Genomic DNA, 26,977 nt, shown 5'->3' with positions numbered 1-26,977 from the left:
GACATTATTCCCTGAATCAAGCCTCAGGCAGTAGGCCCACCTATGGGTGGAAGAGGCCCAAGGCAGGAAGACACATTCCTGACCATAAAAAATACAAGCCATCTAGGTGGGGCTGTGACTAGAGGAAGTGAGAAATATTTTGTAATGACGGTATAGGGGACAGTGACTTGGTAAGACCACATTTTTGAGAAGAATGAGTGTGCAGAGTGATTTTCACATGACTCTAGATCATTTGGGCTAGATTCCTCTGAAATGTTCCACTGTTCTTGGTTACCCCTCCCTCCCTTGGTCTTCCCAGTGCTATGTTCAAAATTTGTAAAACAACCAATCATGTGTAACTGCTCGAAAATGCAACCAATCATGTATAACCGCGTGAAAATGCCTTCCTTTCCCCACCCCATGCTATAAAAGACCCCTTAGCCCGCCATTCGAGGCCAAACCTTGCTCTTGGAGCTAGAGAGCTTGTGGTTTGACCACCGGCTAACTTCCCTAATAAAGCCTCTGCTGATTGTGTCCAGGTATGGTTTCTTGTGATCTTTGGGTGGTCGTGATTTCCTGAGACTTGAGGAAGGGTCTCCCGAGTATGGGGGTCTTCATTAGCACTTGAGTAAAAAGCCAGGTGTAGTTGTACACTTGCTGGTACAGGGATGGAGTCAGGAGGATTTACTGGCCACCAGCCTAGTTCCAGGTTCAGTAAGAGACCCTGACTCAAAGGAATAAGGCAGAGAGAGGTAGAGTAGGACACATGCTGACCCCTGCTTCCACTAACATAGTCAGGAGCACATACATCTGAACACATATGTCTGAGCATACATCACATTCATATGCTCACACGCAAAGACACACATAGAAACACAAAACTGCACAATTTATCTTGTCTGATCAGATGACTGCTCTGTGTCTAGCTGGTAATCCAGAACCAGTTAGACACACGATTCCCACTTCACAGATGGGATGACAGAGGTTTGGAGACATCACGGAGCCCTCTAGAGCAGGGAGAACTATGGGGTTCAGCAGCATCCTTATCTGGCCTTTGCCACTCCCAAGCCAGCATTCTTGGGTGGTGATCTCATGGCCTGCTAAGATATCTTTGAAAAAAAGAAAAAACATTCTTTCCTTCTCTGGGATTTAGTCTGTTTGTGCCTAGCAGGTCAAGGGCTGGACATAATGACTGCTTTCTCTTTAAAAGAGCTAGCACCTGTTAGTGACACTAGGCAAAGCTGCTTATGGGGAACAACCTGATGAGGAAAGGGCCCTTTAAGAGATTTCATTCGGTCTGGCAGTAGCTTTGGTGGCTGGCAGTTGCTTGCCAGCTATTAAATGGTTCTGAATCTATGAAGATTTGTAATTTCCTTCGTGGAAGAGCTTTGCCAACGAGACAAAGCCACGTGACACAGTCCCTGCACACGCATTGGCATAGGGCGACTGCAAACTGATTCTTGAAACCAGTCAGATTAGTTTGGTATTTCATCTTTTGGCCCAATACACAACCTGGCACAGCTCACAGTACCCCTGCCATGTCCCCAAGTTCAGAATTCCAACTCAGCCAGCTTGTAATTACATCAAGAGAGCCAGTTTTAGTCTCTCCGTGAGCAGACTGACGGATCCGTTTGGACTGCATGCCCTTAGGCTCTCTGCAAACCTGGGCTGACTTCCTGGTGTTCAGGCAGGTTCTGCTCCAGATCCTCCGGTGTGCAGGTGACTTCCCACCGTGCAGGGCTGCTGAGCCCAAACCGGTTTCCAAACCTGTTTGGCTAATCTGCAGAGGTCTCTAGCTGTCCTAAGGGAAACAAAGCACCGGGCTGGGGTGGCCTAAAGGCTCAGGATCATCTGGCACACAAAGTGAGCAGAAAGGGAAGGAGCCGCAGAGGCAGAAGACCCACTGAGTCTCCTAGGTGCCTGGTAACTTGGCTTTTGACTCTTGGAAGGCATGAGGTGGGACCTAGGCATGCTGTCGTCTAATTTCGTGCCATCTCTTCAGTGGTTGGAAGCAGGGTTTGAAGAAGCAGGTTTAGGTGCCCAGAGCAAGACACACAAGAGGAACATTTACCACAGGGCAAAAGCGACTGGTTCCTTGACATTTTATTAACCGTAAGTGAAGGGGTGGGTGCTAAAGGGGCGGAGCTACTTTGTAATCCCGCTGCTCCTATTGGACTGGATGTGAGCTCTGCTCTGGGCTCCTGTACACTCACGGTGTGTCATCAGGCCAGCTGAACACTTCTCAAGACCCCTTCTAGAGCATCCCCCAGGGGTGCATCTTTTCTGATTCCCAAATAGATGCTTTGACAGTGAGTCCGGCCTCTTGGGCCTTTCCCATTTTGAATCAGACGGTTTCGGTTTTTTTTTTTTTTTTTTTTTTAGATCAGGATGGCTGCTTTGTCTTCATGGCTCTCTCTTTGCTTGTGTGATTCTGGCTGAAGAAACCCTTGCTGTTCGAGTTGTTCATTGTGTTCTGGAGCCCAGTTCACTCACTCTTCTCAGGAAGGCCTTTCTTCTTCCTCCACACCTGTCTTCGCTGCACGTGTCTGCTCAGTGCCGGGCACCCCTGAGAACAGTCTTACTTCTTTGTTGTTTTGTTCTGTGCTGTCCCCCACTCCCCGTCCCCCAGCACAGTCTGGTCCCCAGTGCTTAGACAATGTTGAACAGGGCTGCCACAGGTAATTACTATTTCCCCTTATGTCATGAGCCTTCCCAGAACATTCACTGCATGCCGGATACCACCCTAAGTGCTTCACAAAATATTAGCGCTTCATTAATGGCCTATTCTTTGATAAATTCATACTGAATGGAGTCAAAGGGGATGGAGCCTGACTAAATGAAAGGCTTCTAGCTGTATACCTTTGAAAGTATATCTCGTCCTGGATCCTTCTTCCTCACTTCCTGTCTTTCTAGTGAGGTGAACATTCTTCTCTATCACGTGTCCCTTGTCACCTAATAGTCTGGTTTCACCACACGCCAACAGCACGGTCATGGACAAAGTTTTTGAGGACAAGATCCAAAACAAACCTTTCCTGCTTTTGCACTTACTCAGGTACTTCGACAGCGATGAAAAGTTCACTAATGGCAGGGGAACTGTTGAGGGAGTAGCTGTGTGGGGATTTGAACCCAGGCAGTCTGATCCTGCCTCTGAGCTTCAGACAGCTGTCTGAGGCTGTACCCACCAACTTTTTATTGGATAAGTGAATACACTTCTGACACTACCTTTGCCTTAAGATTCGGGATCATTATAAGCTCCAAGACCAATGAACACAAATAACAGGACTAAAAATGAAATCCAAATACCTAAAAGAGATCACACAAGCTGAAGAGTGACCAGGTTGAAGACCATACTTGTTCTGAAGGTATCAGCGGATGGACCTAGCAGGAGTTTTCAACCTTCCTGATGCTCTGACCCTTTAATACAGTTCCTCACGTTGTGGTGACCCCCCAACCCTGAAATTATTTTCATTGCTACTTCATAACTGTAATTTTCTAATTGTTATGAATCATAACCCAAATATCTTATATGTGGAGATATCTGATGTGCCGCCCCAGAAGGGTTGCGGCCCATGGGTTGAGAATCTTTGGACTATAGTCACAGGCTTTGGTCTTTGACTTTTCAGAGGACAGAGCTAGAATGGAGGTGCGATCCGGATATGACACTGACATCATGGACAGCAGTTTTTAAAAACCTGCCACAGGTACCCGTAGTTTGGTCAGTTGTCAGGAACCTTGAGATGACAAGGAGCCGTGATGGGCTTTGTAACTTTGCATCGTTTTTCATAGAACTATCATTTATGTATTTTGTTTCAGTTCATACATTTTAAAATCAATGTATTAAAATGTTTTTTTTTTTAATCAAAACACTTAATCTGCATACACGGGGTGGGGTGAGGTTCTCAGAAATCTCAGAGGCATCACCTTAACCAGTGATTTCACATTTGAGACCTTGTTTGATGACAAACACCACAGAAGAAGACAGAGCTGGGGTCCTGCGGCTTTCTCCAGCCTCCCTGGCTACTCCAGACTCACCGGGTTTGCTTTCTCTATGGCTACTCTTAGTACCCCGTTTGTTGTTTCCTCTGCGTCTTCCAACCTTGAAATACAGGGCTAACCTTGGACACAGCTTTTGAACATCCTCTGCTACACTCAGTTCCATGGTGGGGGATTTCATTTCTTTTGTTATAAACCCCATTTCTATACTGATAATGTGCACAGGAGGAACCAGTTTTATACTCTCTTTATCCCAGAACCGTTAGTATCTTGGATGGTGTTTGGATATCCAATGGTTATTTCACCAGGAAGTGTGCCAGCCTGGGCTTCCAGATTGAGTTGTTGCTCTGTTCTTCTTTTAAGAATACTTTTAGTGTCCCCGCCAAAGGTCAGAGGCCATCTTAGACTCCACACTTTCTCTTACACACTGCCTCGGAAGGTCGCAACCCCTATTGTTTCTGCTTTTGATACAATGTAAGAAGCTTGCCTTTCTTCCACCTCCGCTCTCCTGGCCCTAGCATGCATCACCTTCGGCTGATGAATGGGATCCGCTTCTTGGTCAGCTCCACATTTCTTCCGCTGCTGCCCTTCACTGTGTTCTAGGCTCAGCAGCCAGAGTGAGAACACAGTGGCCACACCGTGACCCTCCTCACTCAAAATGCCCTGTAGACTTCTGTTCTCACTCTCAGAGATTCTGGCCTCCCCTTTGGCCCCAGGAGCCCCCGCCTTCCCCTCCCAGTGCTTACCATCTCGCATGATTTTAAAGCCTTTCCATTTACCCATCTCTGAACTTAGAGTGCTTTGCCGACCCCGGTGCTTCTGTGACTGTCTCCTTCATTTCCTCCAAGTGTGTGCTCAAAGTTTCCCTTGTATGAGGAACTGACAAGTCTTTGAGGGCACAGATTTGCTCAACCCAACTTGACTGTTACGCAATAAATGCATGTTTTAATGTACCATGTAATGGTAATTATTATTTCGGGGGTTTACTACACCCCCTTGTTGTCTTTAAATATGTATTAGGGGGTTTCTACCCCACTTCAGACCATATTTTTCCCAGATAAAAGGCACAGAAACCTTTAGATGTTTAATAAGTTCAAAAGCACTAGCGCTGCACAGACATCAGCCTTCTATGCTGTTTTGTCTACTTCCCTGTGGTGATCCCCGAGATCTCACTTGCCATGTTCTGCCTGGCGGCTCCTACTCCATCATGCCAGCCCTTTGTAGTCTAGGCTGGCCTAAAACTTACTATGTAGCTCAGACTGGCCTTGAACTCCACAAACCTCTTGCCTCAAACTTCTGAGTGCTGGTCCATACTCAGCTCAAAGGAAAGAAAGAAAGCAAAAAAAAAAAAAAAAAAAGTTTTTAAGTGTCACTAAAAAAATGACATTCCTTAGCTACCCCATCCATAATCACAGTATAGCTCTCCCTCTTTTTGCCTTCCTCTGGGAATTCACTTTCTTCCTGAACACCTAATACAAGCCGAATATTCTCCTTGATCTAAAGACATGGATATAACCATGAACTAACCTCAGGGAGTTGTTACAAAGACTGAAGGATGCCAGACATGTGCTTACGTAGGTAGACAACATCCCTCTCAGGGAAGTCTGACTATCACTGTGCTCCATTTGTCACAGAGCTCAAGGTTTTCTGTGCAGTAGACACCAGTCCTCATGGGCTTTTTGTAAACTGGACACAAGCTAGAATCATCTGGGAAAAGGAGCCTCAGTTAAGAAAATGCCTCCATCACATCCCCTGTAGGCAAGTCTGTAGTACATCTTCTTGGTTAATGATGGATGCTGGTGAGCCCACACCATGGGAAGAGGGTGGGGCCATTCCTGGGCAGGTGCTTCTGAATTGTATATGGAAAACCATAAGGCAGAAACCAGGAAGCAGCTCTCCTCCATGGCTTCCAGTTCAGTTCCTGCCTCGGCTTCCCTCAGTGGACTTTGAGCTGGGAGAGGTAAACCAAAGAAACACTCCCTCTCCCCCCACAAGTTGCTTTGGGGGTTTTTATCACAGCAACAGAAACCCCAAGGCAACACCCAAGATGGCATTGCCAACATGCCTATACTAGTTTTTGTTTGGAAAGTCCACACGGGTGAACCTAAAGGTGATGTCTTCGCAAGCATTCATTTAGTTTTTAATTTAATTTTGTGGTTTTGACACCTGATAGCATAGGCTGGCCTTGAACGCAAGACCTTCCTGTCTCTCTGCTCCTAAGTACTGATTATAGGAGTGTGCCATCAGGGCCTGGTAGCTCAGCTCTGGGCCCTCCTGGGTCCTCAGTGAGGCCTCTCTTGATTTAGAACAGTGACTCAGTTTGTCTGCCTTCACTAACAGTTCTGAAGAATAGGAAATTTTTCCTGAGGAAAAAAACTGTTTCGAAGAAGTGAATCCTTTAAGTTGTGCTGACTAATAGCGCCTTCCAAAGCGTTGATGCAATTTGATGTCTTTTGTTCACCACGTTTTATCTGACCAGAACAATTTGAGAGAACACACTCCTTCTGTCTCCCCATGTCATGGTCTCATCGGCCTTTTCACAAATTAATCTGAATAAAAGCAACTTCCCCTCAGCGACGAGTTAAAATGAGACTTTGTTCACACGGTTATTACTTCATCGTGTCTTTACACATGTTCCCTCTGTGCCTTTTAATTATATATAATTACCAGGGAACAGGGAGTAAAATCTGTTTAATCTAAAATGAAACATGCTAAATAGACAATGTTTCCAGTTCCTGTTTTCTTCCGTTTCTAAAGGCATGACTATAACTCAGTGTGACTGGATTCACATAGCTAGCTCTTCCAGAAAGAGTGGCTTAACGTGATTAAGCATTATTTATTTTGTGTGTATCCTATTTCTTGTTAAAGATTGTTGGTATCAGGCTCCGAACCCAGTGACATCACATCTAGGCAACCCCCACATCATTGCCAAGGCAACCGCCATACACTCCCAGAATCCACCTGGCTACCTCACCTTTACCTGAGAGATACTAAGTCACTGCCCATATAAAACAGGCAGGACCCCCGACCTGACCTCCCTCTTTTCTTCTTTCATCTTCTTCCCCCCACCTTTGCCCTATCTCCTGAATAAACACCCCCCCCCCCAACCATGTGGTCTGGAGTGGTCTGTTCTGAGCTGCGGTTGGACTTCTAACGCAGATGACTAACAAAGATTGTTATGTAGTTTATCTACTCAAGGGATGATGTCTCGGGTGGCTTTATTTGAAATGGCAACTTTTTTTCTTTTGCCAGAATAGTTGCAATTAGTCAGGAGTTGGTGGGGCATGCCCTTAATCCCAGTACTGGGGAATTAGACGCAGGTGGAACACTGTGAGTTCAAGACCAGTCTGCTCTACAGAGTAAATTCCAGGTCAACTAGGGCTACATAATGAGAAACTCTGTCTTGGAAAAAAACAAAACTAAACTAACAAATAAAAACTTGCTATTAACTACAAACAAGCTAAACTTTTAGTTTAAACAGACTTTGCTAGGATCTGTTTTTACTGCAGTTTTAGTGTGTATGTTTTCTAATGGGGAAAAATTGTATTTAAGCCTGTCACAGTGATCATATTAAAATTCATGTTCTGAGGTGGCACAGCCCAGCAGTCAAATCTCAGACCCTAGAGACTGTCTTCGTAATCTGCTCTGAGTTTACCTTTTGTTTTGTGGGGAATTCCTTTAACTTCTGTGTACTCTGCATCTACCCCTGGATCTCCTAGACACAGCAGAAGCCATCTGAGAAGGTTGTTAGAATCAAATGCAGATGTAAAATGCTTAGAATAGGTACTTCACGAAAGCCTATGTCCCACGCTCCCTGACCTGCCTGCCATGTTCTCTAATCAAGGTGGAGAAGCAGAAATTTATGTCTGTAGCCCTATAGCCAAGCCATGGCTCTGGTGCCTATTAGCTGTGTAGTGTAGGGGCATTACACAACTGACCTGGGCTTCAATCTTTCTCATTAATGAAGTAGGATCTAATGACCACAGGAAGGGCTGTTGTGTCTCTTAGGCGAGATGATACATGTGAGTTTGGGGCACATGAAATTGATTAAGACCACAGTTAAGTTCTGACTCTTCTGACCCGACCACTCCAGATCATTCATACGGCTTCCAACCATAACAAACTCCTATTAGAATATAGACCCAAAGCCCGCGGGCTTAAATACAGTAGACGCTTAGTGAAAGTCTGGAGAAATCCCAGTTATCGTTGAGGCAGCTGGTGTGCAGTTGCTTTTGCTCTGTGAAATTGCCTAGAAACCCAGGGTGGTGTGTACTGTACATCCTCAAAAGGCAGCTCCCAATGCCGCTGTCATCCCTGTGTGTCCTTCTACTTCCAGGAAGGGGAGAAAGCTGAAGGCAGGTTTGTGGGACACTAGGACCCAGGTGTCCACAGGATAGAAAGTTACCTCGGGGCTGCATGAATGGATGCTGAGAATACAGAGCATCTGGTCATGCAAAAAAGGACAGGGGACTTTTGGTGAAAAGCCACCAGATTTAAAATCCCTTTACCTGTATTAAGAACCACCCTCCCCTTGAATCAGAGGCCTTTCTTCATCAGAACATCCCAAGTTATATACTGTGTGGGCACACAGGAGCAGTAGGCATCAATTTCGAACTGAACTAAGTGAATAAAAATGCTTTTTTTTTTCCTCCAATTAACTCAGACTTGTTTTTCAATGAACCTGAATATCACTTTGGAGCAAAGAAAATAATTTGGGCAGGTTGGGAGGTTGAACGAGGGATTCCAGGTCTTGGCTAATACATCTCTTTTAGCAATTCAAAAACCAGGTTATCAGCAGAGCCATCTACTGCTGGCGTAGAGTGCAGGAGGCTTTCGATCGTTCATTCATATTTTAAATTATGGATCCATATCATTCTTTTCTCAGAGATAAATGCCACTTATAAAGAAAGCCTCCTGCACGACAGGTAATTTTGTAGTTCTTTTTTTTTTTTTTTTCATTCTCTGACAGTTTCGTAAATATAAATAATGTATTTTAACTGTTTATACCTCTGTTATCCTCTCGTCACACTCCTCTGTGGCAACCCGTCTTTCTGTCAGGTCGTCTTCTCTCTCCATATCTTCTTTTGTTGTTGCTTCTCAACGAGTTTAGTTTGGACAGTTCACATAATCATGAGTGGAGAACGAGTTACAAAGTGTAGACAATTTCTCAGTGCCTACAGGACTGAAGACTGATATCTTCTCTTCCACAAAGCAAGACTTTTTTTTTTTTTTTCTTTTTGTTTCTCCTTAGGTAAGACTGGCAGCTGAGAGGATATTTCACTGTAACCAAGGAACTCCAGAGGAGTTAAAAGAATGAAGAAGGCAAGAAGACCATGGCCACACCTATGGCCAGCAGTGGTAGAGTCTTACGAAGTACTGGGTCTCTTTCAGGACCTGTATGCATTACCTCATTCAATACTACAACAGCATTCTAAGGGAGGCATTATAGGCAATTTCTACCATCCTGAGGAGCATTCGAGGAGCTGATAGAATCCCTACCCAAAGCCCCACAGCAAATATTGACAGGCCCGGAACTAAAGTCCGTCTGACTCAAAAACCGACTCTGTTTTAATGTTGACTTTTGTATGCTTTAAATTTAGACATTGATTTGCAAAATACATTTAGGGCTGACTATATGAAAATTGTTGGATGCAAGAAACTCCAGAATCCCCAAAAGGACTGAAATGTGGCTTTGTCTGCAAGGAATTTGCAATCTGGTAAGACTGGGAGATGCAAGGAAGTAATAAAGTACTAAGTGTCTTTAGGATACAAAACATCCTAACTGGCGAGATGTCTTGGGACCACTCCAGAGGGATGTTGTAGAAATTATTTAATTATGACCTGGGGTGTCTACCCTGCCTTTGATCATTCAGTTCCTTAATAAAGACACACAAGAACCTTTATATTTACAATAAGTCCTAAACAGCACAAGAACTGGGCAGACATCTACCCTCTCTGCTATTAGAATCTACTTTCCTGTGGATAACCCCAGTTATTACTTACTATGTTTCATCTGGACTGCCCTTAACTCCAATTGGCCAGCCCTTTTCTTGACTCATAATCCACAGTATCTTCCTCCTTCTCTTTCACCTTCTACTCTGCTTGTATTTCCCCTCTGATCCCCCAAGCCCAGGAACCCTAACCCCTGCTTGTGTCTCTTCTACCCAGCTATCAGCTGTCAGCATCTTTATTCACCAATAAAAATAACTTGGAGGCAAGGTCACATAGCTCAATTGGGTCTATGCGCAGACTCTCTTGTCTTAGCATTACAATACACAGTAAAAGACAAAACCTCAACGGGGGTGGGGGGGGGAGGGGGGTCTATAGTGGATAGGCAGGCTGATGTTAAGAAGCTAACTGACACAGTGAAGCAAAGGTGGGGGACAGGGCAGAGCCATGGCTGGGGAGGAGCATGCTTGGAAGATGGAAGTGAAGATGGCTAATGTAGGTTGGTGATGGGTCACAAGGAAACTGGGCTGAGCCTTGAGAGACCTGTTCTCGACTTCTGAAATAACTGCAAGAACACTGAAGTTGCATGAATTCTGCCTTTAAATGGCTAGCACATTAAAATCTAAAACATATGGAATGAATAAGAACTTGCCCTTGTTATGTGCCAGGGACTGGCTAAAGCACCCTAAGAAACATATTTCTACTATGTCCATTTGACACTGGGGAAAGTCAGGCACAAAAGGATCAAATAACATACCCCAAATCATTCAGCTAACTACTGGCTAAGTCGGGTTTGAACCCATCATGGCTAGCTCCAGAAAAAGGAGCAAATTTAAAAAAAAAAAAAAAAAAAAAAAGTGGCTGGAGAGATGACTCAGCGGTTAGGAGCACTGACTGCTCTTCCAGAGGACCCTGGTTCAATTCCCAGCACCCACATGGCAGTTCACAAGTGTCTGTAACTCCAAGATCTGACAACCTCACGCAGACATATACGTTCAGGCAAAAACATACCAATGTGTATAAAATAAAAATAAATAAATCTTTAAAAAAAAGTAACATTAAACCTCATTTAAAATTTATGCAAACAGGCTCAGGAGCTGTCTCCTGTGGACACTTACTTCTTTCCCACTAGCGTTCCAATTCTCTTCTCTCTGGTAAACTGAGGCAGATACCTGTCAATTGTGAACTTTCTTAGCTCCCCAGAGAGGCATTACTTTCCTTAGAAGACATGAACAAGCATATATCCACCCAGTCACTATAGGGCACTTATGACAAGCCAAAGATTGCATCCAAGTTTGTCTTGATGAACCAGTGAGTTTATTGGGGTTACTCACAGGAGCAGGGGTGAGGAGTTAGCTGTGGGAACATAGATGACTAAACGTTGGGTGCAGCAGCAAACAGTGGATACAAGCATAGGTAACAGCTAATAAAAGCCATATCCCTGAAGCCTCTTCATGACTGACAGGTAGATCCAGTGCTCAGATTGCTCTTGGCCAAGCAATTGTTACTGCACATAGAACCTTGGAGTAGGGGTTCTTGGGAGTCTTGTAAACTTTAGGAACTTCCTGGGTCTTACAGTGTAATTGCAGGATTTTCCACCTCTGCCCTCATTCTGGAAATAATGACTCTGAGACTTACAATATATGAATAAATGCCTCAGCCACAGGTTTTGGCTCATTCCCCAATGAGCTTGTAATTTAATTAAGCAGTTTATTCTATTCGATGAGTGCCACAAGGCTGGCTACTTCCTCTTAGTTTCGTGAGTCTGTCTTCTCAGAGGTCAGGGCAAATCACTTTCTGCACCTGACTCTATCCTAGAAGTTTTTTTTCTCTCTCTATGGGAACTTCCACCTCCTATTTCCTGCCTCAGAGCATTGGCCAATCAGCCTTTATTGACAGGTGATGCTTCCATAAAGTGTTGAAGGGATTCTCTCCACATTTTATGATCACTCATTCCTAAGGCTTAGGGATACCCCTCTCCAGAAGGGACTCTCTATGTTCTGAGGAAATGGCTAGACAATACTGCTGACCCCTCTCACTCTCTATGCACTGCATGCACTCTGAGTGTCCTTGGGAGATGTCTGTATTCTGTCTAGGAAGTGATACATATCAAATGGCTGTGCAGGGTTTCCTAAATAAAACCGAGGCTATGTCTTTGGATTTAAGAAAACTTTCCATGCAAATCTGATTAGTTGTTTCAAGATAAAGGGAAATAAAAGTGACTTGTCTCTATGTGTGCTGGCATGGCAGCAGTCTGCTTTCCCCCAGGTTGGGGTAGACGTGGGGGTAGGGATGGGGGAGGGTGAGTCTTTTTCAGGATGCCAAGAATAGTGATGGAAATCAGGTGAGTACAAATGATGTACTTACAAGGGGGAAAATTCCGCACAAGCCAGGAGAGCTCACTGTTGAGGTTCAGAGTTGTGTGGGATGCTGTTTAGCTTGAGGGAGGATGCTTAGTCTTTTCTGAACTCCTCTGACTCTCTTGAATTTCCCTGGAAGTTCTTCGGAATGGAGCTAGAGAACAAAGATGGCCATGACCCTGAGAGAAAACTAATTTCTTTTCTTCGAGCTTTGGAAGGTGAACTAGAGCTTGTACTACATGGTACCTGCTACTGTAAACTGGGAGCCTTTTTATGAAAACTGACTATTTGAACTTTTGACACATTCGGACTTTAGATGAATCACCGCTCTGCGTTTGCACTTGGAATGGCGATTCAAGAGACAAACTTGACTCTAAGTTTTAGGATGGTAATAAATGATAAAGAAAATAGCTCTACATGCATGATTTTGACTTGAAATCTAGAAGTCACCGACTTTCAGAATTCTGTATTTTCTAGGTTTGCTTACCTAAGCCAGGAGGCTGTTTGGCTTCATACCTGAGCCTCTGGCATCCCGGTGTAGGGATTTTTCTTGGTGTCTAACTATATCTGAAGGGGGAAAAAAAAAAACCACCTTTCATCAGTTCTTACCTGCTAGTCTCTTGAGATTGGCTGACCTTGAATGAGCTGATTTGTCTACCTGAGATAGATAGGCTTACAGCCTAAATCGAAATCCACGGCCTTGCCTCATCTTCCCCCCTCGATATCATACCAAGAAAATGAAAAAACAAAAAACAAAAAAACCAAAAAACCATTCGTTTCAGCCACAGTGCTACTTAGGTTGACATCAGGAACAGTCATTGGCACTTTGTTTTGTTAGATGCAACGGTTGCTTAGGTAACCACGTGGTGGTTCACGCTTTTGTACCTGTAGATTAGCTCAGATCTGAATCAGAGTTTTCCCACACTGAACTAAGTGAGCAATAATTTTTGGTAAAGCTGATCTAATACATCTGAATAGAAGTCTCATTAAGGACACCTGCAGCCGTGCTGAAGTAGACATCAGAGACTCGTAATACTCGCTCTTGGCTCTAGGCTCCCTGTGCTCGATCCCACCTAGAGCAAAGAAGGCCTCTGTATGACGTCTTCCAGGCATGTGTGCAGATCATTTGCCTTCCTCAGTGTCCATGAGAAATGGATCTTTTTTGTCTTACAGTTCTGTTGAGCCGTTAGTAAGGCAGCTGGCAAACTCCAGGGCTCTGCCAGTGCTGACTGCCAGCTTCTTGTTACACCCTCCTTTATGGCCACTGTTCTCAGCCTTGTCTCAGTGGAAGGCAGGCCAGCAAATCTCTTTTCTTTCAAGCAAGGACAGGATTATGGTTTAAAGTGATAGTTTTTCTTTGATAGCTCCCCGTGCCAACTTAAATCTCATTAGCGTTCTTCGTGAGTGTTACTAACCTGCCTAGCTGGTATTACGGGGATTGCCAAATGGAGTCTAAAGAAAGATGGAGTCTAAAGAAAGATGGCGTGAGGGCTGACCTAATCTGCAGTAGGAGTCAATTAGCTGATGCTGGTGGGCTTGAGATGCAGTTAGTAATGTCTCTGTGTTCAGTGTTTATTGATTTACCAGAGGTTTCACAATCTCACTGGCTTCAGGCCAGTCTATTCACATCCCGTAAGCACCTAAGTGTGGCTTTCTCTCGTAGTTTTGCATGGTCATCTAAGGTCACCCCAAGGTGAATCTGAGGATAATGTAGTCCAAAATGAAAAGTGCTTCAAATTTTGATTATAGAACAAAAAGCCACACAGGAAATGATCAGGGGAGAGCTGACTGCGTTTGCTAAGGTAAGACGTGATGTTGCACACAGAGGTGAGTTCAAGACCCGGAGTCTGACTGGGAAAGCTGTGTTAGCTTGCATCTGCTTTTATGGTTATTGGTACCAACAAGCATTACAGACTGAAACAAAACAAAGCTGAGAAGGTTTCATTTTTGTGTGTGTGGTGCTAGGTATGTATGTCTTGTGCAATGGGTTGGCTGACCTGTATCTTCCTCGGGCTCACGTGTTTGATCGGATGGTTTCCAGCTGGTGATACTGTTTTAAGAGATTGGAGAACTTTTAGGAGGTCCAGGCTTGCTAGAAGAAATAGGTTTCAAGGGGTGGCCTCGGAGGTTTAATAGCTTGGCCCCTCTTCTTGTCTACTCTCTTCCTCGTGTTGGTCCAAGATATGAGACGAGTCAGCTGCTTGCCCTGCTCCTGCCTCCATGGCTGCTCTGCCATGGTGAATTGTATCCCCTAAGTCATGAGCCCAAGGGAAGCCTTCTCCACTTAAGTGTCTTCTAGCCAGGTACTCAGCGGCAAAAGCAACCAATCTTCCGTGCTAAGAAACCTGATGAACTGGATCCCAGCTTAGAACAGGTTAAAGGGAATTCAATTTTAAAATATCACATGCACGGTAAAGAATCTTACCAGCGTAGCAGAGGAGCTGATTGAGAATGGTGTCCATTTGGAGCCTGGGCCCAGTGACCTTCTCCATTCTTTATATTGTCCTTTAATTGCTGATACATTCTGAGTGGCCTAAGTGGGCTAAGGTGCCAAGCCTGGCTCCTTCCAGCCTAGTGTGCAGTGATATCTCCCTGGCTGCTAAGAACCCAGCTTCAGATTGGAGTCAGGAAGATCTTTCTTGGTTAGATTGAGTATTAACCATTCACAACATTTTTCTCCTCCCTCCCTCCCTCCCTCCCTCCCTCCCTCCCTCCCTCCCTTCCTTTTCCTTCCTTCCTTCCTTCCTTCCTTCCTTCCTTCTTCCCTCCCTCCCTCCCTCCCTCCTTCCCTCCCTCCCTCCTTCCCTCCCTCCCTTCCTTTTCCTTCCTTCCTTCCTTCCTTCCTTCTTTCTTCCCTCCCTCCTTCCCTCCTTCCTTTCTTTCTCCTTTCCTCTTCCCTCCCTCCCTTTCTCCCTTTTCTCTCCCTCTCTCCCTCCCTACCTCTTCCTTCCTTTCTTTCTTTCTTTCTCTCTTTCTCTCTTTCTTTCTTTCTTTCTTTCTTTCTTTCTTTCTTTCTTTCTTTCTTTCCTTTTTTGCTTGAAAGAACTTACCAATTAGGCACCAGGGCCTAAAGGAAAGGGTCCAAGAATCATTTTCACTAGTTGAGAGTGGTTATCATCACTAGTTAAGATCGGTTATCATCACTAGTTAAGAGCGGTTATCATCACTAGTTAAGAGCGGTTATCACTTTCCAACTTCATTACTCAGCTGTGCCTCAGTTTCCTTAGGAGCACAATGTGTTTCCTCCTTGCCTTTCATGGGCACAAGGAGGGCGAAACCACATCACAAATGTGAGATATTTCTCACAGACAGGCAGACCCAAGCCTTGTTATGGATTGCTCAGTGAGAGCTATTGCATAACTATACCATATCAGCACCACATATAGCATATGCCCTTAGACATCTTCCCAGTAGAGGATGAAGAGAACACTTTAGATTCCCTTCAGATTGCCATTTTTTTTTTCCGTTTCCCATCACCCTTTCTGTGTACCTGAGTCTTTGATACCCACACCCTGCTTCCCCAGCAGACTTTCTATACCCAGTGTGGAGAGTTCCCACACTGTGGCCCTGGGCTAGAATCTTCACCAGAGTTCTCTCTCTTCCTAACCGCTCTGGTTCTTGACTGCACTGACTTCAGGAGGCTCTTCCTCCTGACCGCTGCATGGAATGTGTGCTGCTGGTGACTAATCGTTCTGGGAACGACATCTCTGTTTGGGCGGTGTCCAGTTCTCTATCCTTCTGTGCGCGGAGCCAACTCTGATTTATATGTCTGTGAATCTCTGATGAGCTGTGGAGGTGGCTGGGGGAGGTGGGGAGAGTAGAGATGCTGTTGGAAAAGATAACATTTTTCTTTAACTTTGGGCTCAAGAGCAAGACAAAGTTTGGCCACATTCAATGTCATAATTTGGGCAGAAGAGCAGAATCAGGTCTTGTCATGTACAAATGCGATTTAAAAAAAAAAAAAACCAAAAAACAAAATCCATCATGTCTTATTCATGACTACATGTGAGGTCATGAAGATAGTCTCAAAGCTGGGAAGACACGGCCTTGTAGGTTTTTCCTGGACCTTCAAGACATCTGTCTGATATTCTAGATTACGGATTTCTGCTCATCCTCCTGGGCATAAACAAGTCACTTCCAGACAGAGGCAGAGGTATTTAAATAAATGTGATGTGGAGCTTTAAGTCGGGCCCACACAGAGGGATGGCAGGTGTGAACATCACAGATAGAACAGTCTCACAGTCAGCTCTGTGAGCTCAGTCTGCGGTTACGGCTCTTGTCCTGGTGGGGCAAAAGGTAACACTAGCATCCTGCAAGTGAGTGCTGTTACACAATGTCAGTGCTGCTCTGCAGCTTTCTCCCCGGGGTTTGTGCTTCCTTCCCAGTCCCCATGGCTTGCACCCTGCATTCCGAAATGCTGGACGAAGAAAGGAAATACTCAACATAGAAAATCTTTGCAGCAAGGCTTTGGATCGTTTCTGGACTTGTCTTGACAAACAAGGGCTTGAAACTACTTTTGATTTTGGGTGGGTGTGGTTATTAAGCAAGACTAAGGCTCGTGAAGGCCAGCCTGGTACGATAGGCCTACGATCCCAGCAACTCATGAGGCTGAGGCAGGAGGATTTCAAATTTAAGCCTTGCTTGTGCCAGTTTGGCCAACTCAGTGAACCCCCATCTCAAAATAAAGAAAGAAGAGTGAGGGGTCGAACTCAGTGGTAGATCACTTGTTAGGTTCAATCTCCAGGACCCCAAAACACAAAAATGACAGTAAGCTCCTTACGTCTCCTAAAGAAGGGACAGAAACATAAGATAGATTAGGTTTGTATGGGCTTCTTGGTGAAAACAATGCCTTTTGAGCTCAATAGTTTATCCTAAGCCAGGAGGATTTTTGTTCAAACTAGGCAGGTGTTCTTTGTGGGGCAGCTGACTTCTCTTCCATATTGCCTTCATCCTGGTGTCCAGGCTGACAGAGTTCACCTCCATCCAGAACTGTAATGGCATTCCAGAGGGAAAGGAAGCGGGGCGAGCCACTTGAGTCCCTAAAGCATCTGGTTATAGGAAGTGTTTGTCATTCCTGCTGGAGTTTCACTAACCACCACCGGCCAAGTGGCCACACCCCAGGCTAACAGATGTTTGATCCTTGCCAGACTGCTTCCACAGGGAGGGGCTCTGCAATTCTTGGCGAGAGAGTGGTAACATAATCGACCACACCCAAGGGTATAAAATAGTTAGCATACGATAAAGATACCTTTCAGATTATTCAAGGGATGGACAAGACCATGGACAGTCCTGGGAAAGTTGGAGACATTGATATAACAGATTACCTCAAGTCATATACAAATGGCTTACAATGGGTTAGTGATAATCAATCAGAAGTTATAGGGAGCGATGATTCATTTTATTATATTGCTTATGACAGTTTCTCTTGTTTTCCACAACATGGATTTGTTAATCTTTTTTTGGGTGGTAGAGAGAGAAAAGTTCTGGGGACAGTGCAGGGGGCAAGCTTGGGGGCTCACCAAAGCAAGGCAAGCTCTCTGCCACTGAGCCACGCCTCCCCTCCCCTGTAAGGCTACATCAAAAGGCATAAAACTAAAGGTGGAGACGATAAAGGTTCAATCTAGTACAGCTGATATAGAAAATGTAGGGTCTTCATAAAGGAAGCCAAGGAAGAGGCAGGAACAAAGGGTAGGCCTGGTTGTAGCTGCTTGTATTCTTATGCTAATTATGTTACACCCCCCCACCCCCCCCACCCCCCACCAAACTGGTTTGCAGGCTTGTAAGACACTGAGAGACTCTGCCCACGGCTGGTTCTGATGGGTAAATAAAAATGGCGTCAACCAATGGTTGAGCAGAGAGACAGAGGAGAGACTTTTAGTATTCTCTGGGGAAGGGATGCAGGGAGGAGGGAGGAGGGAGGAGGGAAGAGAGAAGAGGGAGAAAGGAAGAGGGAGGAGGGAGGAGAAAGGAGGGAGGAGGGAGGAGGGAAGAGGGAAAAGGGAGGAGGGAAGAGGGAGGAGGGGGGAGGGAGGAGGGAAGAGGGAAAAGGAGAGATCCGAGGTGCTGAGAGAAGGAGAACCAAAATGCCACATCTGAGAAGTGCCGGATATGGCCACCATGTAGGAGCCAGGGGAACACAGTTCGAGAGGGTTGCATGACTGGGTCCAAGGCAGCAAAGATGGACTGGTAGATTTTAGTAAGTAATAACACCGGGCTATCGGAGAGGGGTGGATTAGCCACGTGCAGGTTAGGAAGTGGCCTAGCCATTGAGCTGTTTTAGGCATATCAGAATATAAAGTGTGTGTGCGTGTGCGTGTGCGTGTGTGTCTTTCATTCAGGAACCCAGAACACTGGGGCGGTATAGAGGAGTGCCGCTGCTGCAGTTGCCACTGCTTCCAGAATTGGATTGATTAGCATTATCTGGGAACAGCTACATAGCTGGCCCTATGTGTCCTCATCTGTGCAGTAGCCCAGTGTGGAATGATATGCTTTGGGGACAATGCATCTGTAGTGAACACACACAGGCTTTTTTCCTCGTAATTTTCCCATAATAACATAATGCAATGACCATGACCGGAACCCACAAGTCCACACGAGGATGTGCTGTTTGCAAACACTGCGCCATTTTACATAGAGGATTGAGCATCTAGGGAGCCTGATAGTCTCTTGAAGTCTGGGGACCATTCTCCGGAGGATGTTGAGTCATTACTGGATTTCTAATTTAAATAGAAAAGTCCGTGTTAGTATGAAGAAGAGTTCTTACTCAGCAGAAAGGTAGACTTGTGCTCTGTCTTGCTGGCAAGGAGAGCCATCCCTAAATTTCTCTGCTGTTTCCAAAGTTGCAACAAAGTAGCAGCTCATCCGGTGTAATGAAAACAATGAGGGACTCCTGAGGCTCTTCCATCTTTCTCAGCAATGATCTTAGGCACCATCTTTGGAAAGCCTTGTTTGGAAACCTGCCTTATGACTCAGCAGTGCCAATCAAAACGAAGCAAACTGGTTCTTGCCTCTCATCTGACTAACTCTCACCTCGAGGATTCACTGGTCTTTCTCCTAGCTAGGAGAGTGGGGTGGGTTCAGGACCAGAGGGATCAGGGCCCTGAAGTCCTCAGCTCCCCTTTTCCACTCTGCTCCCCTGAACATCCGAGGTTGATGAGAGGGTTTGGAGCAGCTCTCAACTGACCACTACTCAATGAAACATTTTTTTTCAGAGCAGGCTGGGAGCTTCTGGGAAACATACTCCTGGCATCCTCTGCCATTAGCCCACTTCTTCCCAGGGGGAACAGAGGTCAGAGCTCAGTGTCCCTCCAGGCTAAGACAGCTTCATCGGCAGATGGCCTATGCTTCTCAGCCTTGAGGGAAGGTTAGGTACTTCTTACAGAAACATAGCAGGATGCTTTCTTCTTGGTGTTTCTGAGTTCCATAGACACACCCCGTGTTCCTTCTCTGAGGCCTGTGCAGTCACCTTCCTCCTCTCTTAACTCCTTTTCTCCCTATCTGCCTTACCCAGCATCGTCCCAGATTCTTAGTTCCACGAAGCTCACACTCCTCTCTGATGTGCTCAGCAACTTGCTGGTTCAATTTCCCAACTGGTAATCTTCTCCTCTAAGGAACTTTAGTCAGTCTGCTTATTGGGATTCCCCACTAACTTGTGTGATTTTAACGTCAGGGAGTGGCTTTGCCCCCAATGTTCTCCAGCACCTAGTCCAAGCACAGTAAACAATTGCCGACTGTATTTGCTACCAGGTGTTTCCTTGGCACTGGGCTAAAAAGTACCTGGGCTGTAAAGCTGGGTGTGGGCTGGGTGGACCAGTGGTATCTGATAGTTGAGGCCTGGACACCTTCTTTAATCTGGTTTTTCTTGTAACCACAGATCAGTCAAGCACACAGTGGGAAAGCTTACTCTATGGTGGTGTGCCCAGATAGAAAGATTGTGACATGGAAGGACAGCTTGGCAGAGCAGAAGCAAACAAAAACCAAAGCCTATCTCTCAGGCTCTGGTATGTGTTTTCTGTGAAGAAGCAGGGAGCTTCAGATCCCACTGACAAAGAGCAAGTTGCTCACAGAACATTATTTGTGTTCCAAAAGACATCTTGCCAAGGACCGTAAATAAATTGGTTGTACTCACTTTAAGGCCACAGCGATGTATAACATTGATTTTCTGGCTCTTTCCCTCACATCCCCACATCTAAACACTATCCCTCATAAATCCACCTTGCAACTTTGTTTTCGGAAGGAAATGCTTTAACTTTTAACCTTGTTATAAGCTACATTCTTTGAACAATGTTAAAAAAGGGGTTTTCTTAGCAGCCTTTAAAGATTATCTCGGGAGGATCTACCAAGATCATATATAAAGAATCCTAATGGCGACGCTTCCTCCAGAAGCCCATGTCTACATTTGGGTGTGTCTCCTTCTGTCTCTGAGTGTTCTTCTTGCTAATAATCTGTGTGCTTAAGTTACACTAAGATATATTTTAAGAAATTCGACATCTATTTTTGTGTCTCTGTAAACAAGAGTATGTGTATACCTGTATGCTGCACTGCATACATAGAGGGCAGAGGTCAACTTGCAGGATTTGATTTTCTTCTTTCACTGTGTGGGTCTTGGGAATTGAACTCAGACCTCCAGGTTTGGCGGTAAGCACCTTTACCCACAGAACCATCTTTTAACTTTAAACAAATCTCTAACTCCAGTTCATGAAATTCTTTTCTTTGTTGAAGCTATGAATCCCAGGTTTGCCAGAATGGAAATCCCCAAACAGAATGGGGAGTCTTCGGCTTCCTGTAGGAGATGGGGTGGAGCCATGTCTCTGTCTGCAGCACCAATAACAATGAGAACCTCAGCTTAAGAACCCCCTCCTGGTGGTTCTTAGATAGGACCCCATGCTTACTGGGCAAGGATTCACTGTCTCTTGGGTCACTGAACTCCGTGTCTAGAAGGAGATAGCCCTCAAAGGGAAAGTAATCACATTCTGTAATGTAGCCTCTCTGTGCCTCAGTTTCCTCCTCTATGGGAATACTATTGTTTAATGAGTCAGTGGAAGCAAAGAGCTCAGTGCTAGCCACACAGGGAGAACCGTGGAAGTGTTGCCTACCATTGACCCATTACCAGAAGGACACGGTCTTATTAATGGAAGATGCTTGAACATATTGTGTGTGTGTGTGTGTGTACATATGTGTATGAGTGTATGTGTGTGTATATGCATATGTATGTGTGTGTGAGTGTGTGTGTGTGTGCATGTGTATGTGTGTGTGAGTATGAGCGTATGTATGTGTATATATGTGTGTGTGTGTACATGAGTGTGTGTGTGTATGCAAGTGTATACATAAGTGAGTTGTATGTGTGTATGTGCATGTGTATGTGCATGTGTATGTGTGTGAGTGCATGTGTATGTTGTGTGAGTGTGTGTGTGCATGTGTATGTTTGTGAGTATATATGTGTGTATGCATGTATATGTGTGAGAGTATATGTGTGTATGCATGTGTATGTGTGTGAGTGTGTATGCATGTGTATGTGAGTGTGTATGTGAGTGTGTGTGTATGTATGAGTGTATATTATGCTTTTGCTTTAGGGGTTAAGAGATCAAGTCTCCTCTTTAAATATTTATTATTTATTTTATTTTTGAGATGGGTCTACAAACCCTAGACTTGCCTCAGACATGCTATGGAGGCCAGAATGAACTTGCCCTTCTGATTTCCTACCTCCTACTCTACGTTCTGGCATCGACCACCATACTCACCCAGGTCTTCCTGCATCCTGCAGAGGCTTAGATATACTACTTGCTTTCTTCTCTTGTCTTGCCCCACCTTGGCCTACGTTGCATCTGCAGACATTCTGTGGTCAAGGCCAAGGTACTAGTATATCAACCTCCATCCTGGGAAGACAGCGTTACATCTCTACAGGTTTCAGTGTGAGCAGATGAAGGACTTTGCAAATCGTATCACTTTTCACCGCCTTCTCCACTGTCACCTGCCCCTGCCCCAGAGTCACTGTCATCTCCTTCAGTCAGCCTCTCTACTTCTGTTCCCTCTACTCTCAGTGCGTTGTCAACACAGCTGGACAGTGCCTCCTGCTTAGCATGGTTCTGCTTAAAGCTCTCCAGTGGCTTCTAGCTGTACCTTGAATCGAGCTCAGTCTTTACCCTGGTTTGCAAGGCCTCACCTGAACTGGCCTTTCCTAATATACTGGCCCACTGAAGACTCTGCAGGCTGCGTCTATACAAACATTCGTGCCTTGTGTCTAGTGAAAGATGCCTGTCCTTAACTTCCCTCTTCAGCATCCTCTCTGCCTCGGATGCCTTCACCTGCTTTATCACATAGCTGCCTCCATTTTTACCTTTTCATGCTTGGGTATTGGTATTGGTAGCATCTCCTGTTCTCATTCCGAGAGACTCCACTCTCTCCTTTGTAACCTTCACATGCATCTCAACCCAGAAGTATTCTCTGGTGATTTATTATTATTATCTTTCCACTAGGAAGTGATCTTTGTGGTGTCCGGATCCCTTCAGCCCCATGACAACACTCCATTTCCAGTGCCCAGGACCAAGTGTGTGCTCCGTATATACTTGTGGACTGGAAGGATTCCTCAGAGGATGCCATCTGTTCAACACACTTTCTCACAGCACAGTTGAGATGGTCATTGTGCTACAAAACTGCTTTCCTGGCCAGGAGAGAGAAAAGCAAGAACGAGGCAGAAAGCATATCTCTTTCATTGCTGGAAGCTGGTGTTTCTGTTCATTGTCTTATAACCCCGGGCCTCCAAAAGACGCTTTATGGGGCTTGATACTGTATCTCCCAAAAGAATGCATGTCCTAATTCAGAGATGCCCACAGCACAGAGAGCCTTGGTTACTTTCCAAAGTTATCGTGTTTTCTTTTGGCACAAGTTCATGCCCAGAAACCTGGATAAGCTTTTACACTGGAATAGCCCGGAGCTGGCAAAACTCCCTGGCTTGGAAGGAAGCTGACCAAAGCAAATTAAAAGGAAGCCTTATTTTTTCCCCTTTAAACCCAAAAGCTAAGTTTCAAGTAGCCCTACACCATCACCTATAAAAGATCTGCTTAACATAGTGAGAGACATATAGAAGTTGGATTCAGATCGTCTGGATTTGAATAACTGCCAAATAAGCCATGGACATGGGAAGTCCACTCAATCCAGTGCCTAAGTGTGGCAGCCGTAGATACTCCTCATATCTCCCACTGTAGGGGCTTCACCTGCTTCCTTCTCTACCCTTCTGCATCCTTCTTCTGCATCTACCCAGCCATGCTGCCTGAAGGCTGAACTTTAACTGACGTGTGGGCAAGCCCATTCCCCATCCACTTGAGATTTCTCCAATGGGCCACTGTGCCTTTTAGGTACTATGACTGTTTGTCTATGCTTGGTCCAGGGAGTGGCACTATTAGGAGGTGTGGCCCTGTTGAAGTAGGTCTGTCACTGTGGGCATGGGCTTAAGACCCTCATCCTAGCTGCCTGAAAGTCAGTCTTCTACTTGCATGCAGCCTTCAGATGAAGATGTAGAACTCTCAGCTCCTCCTGCACCATGCCTGCCTGGATGCTGTCATGCTCCCACCTTGATGATAATGGGCTGGACCTGTAAGCCAGCTCCAAATAAATGTTGTCCTTTATAAGACTTGCATTGGTCATGGTGCCTGTTCACAGCAATACAACCCTAACTAGGATGAGGTGCCCACTAAGTCCAGCTAAGTTTCAGTTGCAATTGCTCTCCCTTCTCCTCATTGCTGTGGTTCCACTGCGTTGACTCTGTCCAGTTTGCTTCCTCTTGTTCTTGTCGTAAGCAAACCGGTCTCACAATTCATCATCTCAGCATCTGCTTCTTGGTAGACCCCAATCAAAACACTGACACTTGGTTTTCTCCTTTGTATAACACAGTTCACAGTCCTGGTGGCTTTTATCAAAGCCTTTCAATTATTTGTACCCCAAGTCACCACAGGAGCCTAGAGAGATGGCTTGGTGGCTAAGAGCACTGGCTGTTTTTCTGGAGGATTCCAGTTTGATTTCCAGTACCCATGGCAGCTCACAGCTGTCTGTAATTCCAGTCCCAGGGGATCCAATGCTATCTTCTGTCTTCTGAGGACAATCCACACAGAGGGTACGCATACATGCAGGCAAAACACCCATACATATAAAATAAATACAATTTTAAAAATATTATAGAAAAAATTGTATTATTAGGATTAGAAAATGAAGTAAAAATTTCTGTCACACTGGCAAACCCCCTGGCACTCCTGATAGGTCAGACATCTGCATCCATGTTTTCTACTTTGGGCATGTTCCAGGATAACAAAAGCCTCCTCTATTTTGAAGCACTGTGCCACTCTGAAAAAGACCAAAAGAGGGTTTGTATGGGACCTGGGAGCCAAAGGCATTTACTTTTTCCTTTTGATTTATTTGATATTTTAGGGGAAAGGATCAGAACATCTTAGAAACTTTTTTTTCTTTTTTAAGATTTTATTTATTTTATGTATATGAGTGCACTGTAGCTATCTTCAGACACACCAGAAGAGGGCATCGGATTGCCATTACAGATGGTTGTGAGCCACCATGTGGTTGCTGGGAATTGAACTCAGGACCTCTGGAAGAGCAGTCAGTGCTCTTAACTGCTGAGCCATCTCTCCAGTCCCGTCTTAGAATTTTTAATACTCATTTTTGCGGTTCAGTACTGCGTATTTTCAAGTTCGCTGTGTAGAGAGAACTCCATATCTTTTTAATGCCTGGAGATATTGATGGTTTCCTGGACTTTCTCCCTCCTTATGGACCCTGTGCTGGTCTAGATAGGAGATGTGATCTTCTCCTGAGCTGACTACCCATTACAGCTGTCTGTCTACCCATTGGAAAGCACTCTTGGTAGACTAGGCAGCAGACTACCACCACGACTACAGAAATGACTGGAAAGTTGGTGAGAGCTGCCGCTAGTCACTTGCAGGATTAGAGTCCCGGCTTCTTCATTTATCCTTAGTGGCTCTGCAGATACAAAAGTCCTCAGCAGTAGGGTGGGCAGGGCTTCCGAATGGCTCTCTTGGGAGCCCACCCAATGGGACAGCCTGCCAGACAGTGGTCAGGGGGACCAAATCCTGGCCTTATCTTCTCTGTATTCTGCTCAGACACAGCCTTTCTCAGAGGAGCAGAACCCGTTTCCCCAGTCTAGAGTGGCTGAGTCCCTCAGACCTGAATTGCAGCAGTTTTCAGCCATGAGGACAGCAGCAGGAGGTCTCTTTGTTACAAGCAGAACTCTAAATATGATGCTCCTTTGAGACTTTCATTGAATCTTAATGGAATTAGAACCACTCTCGTGAAGAACAACTCAAAAAGCCAAACAAGGTAAACAAGAAAGAAAATACAGATTGACAGAAAAAAAAAATCGTGACTGTTTTGAAAAGTAATCATAACAGAAGTAATTTCCAGCCTCACAAACAGGGGTTCTATGCTAAGAGGAAACAGAGCCCCCCCTTTTCTTTTTTAACAAAAAAAGAAAAGGCCCCTTATCGAGGGATTGGGGCACAGACAAATAACATCACTAAGTTTTTCATGAAAGGTGCTGCCTGCAGCTTTGTGGGAAGTCTACCAACAGGGTCATTACTGAGATGTCATAGAATGGATTGAGAAGTAGATGCTGAGGTATGGGGAGGAGAAAGACAGGGGAGACATTTTTCAGTGTCATATCCACTTCTCTGATGGCTGATAGTGTCCTTGCTCCACCTCACCCTGGCTCAGAAGAGAACAATCTGACTGAACAAAACAAAAAGAAACCACACTGGAGACGTCATACCCTGGGTAGACTAGAGGAGGGAGCTCTGAAACTCTCTGGTGCTTGGAGCCTCTATGGGTATTGGTGGGTTTGTTGTACAGTATGGATTTTTGCTTGCCATGCAAAAAACAGAATCCTTTACGTATTTTCAATTAGCTACAGAGGCCCCAGAGTAAGACTGAACACCCTGGGATTTGGGAACATTGTGGAAATCTCAACTGGACCTGTTTAAGTTCTGGCTGACTGTTTCTGAGAGCTATCTGTCATCTGGGGACAAGTTTCATCATCTATGGAGAGTGAGTCCATCAGACAATGACGGACTCATTCTTGTAGCCCATGGGCAATAAGGTCCTGTCCCTTGAGGAAGGGTGTGTAGGCCTTCAATCATTACGCAACCACCGCAAGCCTCCGTTTCCTCATCTGGGAAATGAGAATGAGTGATGTAATTTGTGGATGTCATCTGGGATCAAGTTAGAGGTTACTTGTCCATTGAACAAAGGCTTTTAAAGTGTAAATTGTCTGCTTAGAGAGTGTATTAATGAACAAAACTTCCAAGGTTTATGTCTTCACTGACCTACAGTCTTGTGTAGAGAAATGGATAACACATACAATAGTGCTGTATCAGAGGGCACTCAATGAGAGACTGGGTAGACAGGAAACAAAGGGGAGGAGTATTACAGTTCTAAATAATGTAATATTTTGTAATGGTAAAATATCTGATAAGGTGACATCCAAGCAAAGATCAAAAAGAGGACACATGAATGCTGTGGACCTCTGGGGGTTAAGCCTTCCAGATAGAAAGATCGACAAGATTCTCCAGTGCATGCAGCACCATTGTCTGGCTCATGAGCTGGCTTAGTATTACAGGATTGTTAAAACCACAGTGTGAGAAAATAGACTCAAGTGGAGATGACCAGAAGGAAGGTTAGCA

General features: G+C 45.1%; 1 long non-coding RNA gene across 2 annotated transcripts; it reads left to right on the top strand.

The window, feature by feature from the left end:
- The first annotated feature begins 1,592 nt into the window (after window positions 1–1,592).
- LOC143436233 (uncharacterized) lies at window positions 1,593–23,908 on the top strand. 2 transcript variants are annotated; one of them, XR_013106390.1, is made up of 3 exons: window positions 1,648–2,091; window positions 9,224–9,689; window positions 22,757–23,908. It is a non-coding gene; the product is annotated as an uncharacterized LOC143436233 (long non-coding RNA). The 2 variants fall into 2 exon arrangements; XR_013106389.1 differs by lacking the exon at window positions 22,757–23,908 and having other exon boundaries at window positions 1,593–2,091; window positions 9,224–10,190.
- The last annotated feature ends 3,069 nt before the right edge of the window (window positions 23,909–26,977 follow it).

Source organism: Arvicanthis niloticus, chromosome 22 (genome assembly GCF_011762505.2).
Source record: "Arvicanthis niloticus isolate mArvNil1 chromosome 22, mArvNil1.pat.X, whole genome shotgun sequence".
In the NCBI taxonomy this organism is placed as follows: Eukaryota; Metazoa; Chordata; class Mammalia; order Rodentia; family Muridae; genus Arvicanthis; species Arvicanthis niloticus.
The sequence above is the reverse complement of the archived record's forward strand: the minus strand, read 5'-3'. Positions and strand labels throughout refer to the sequence as shown.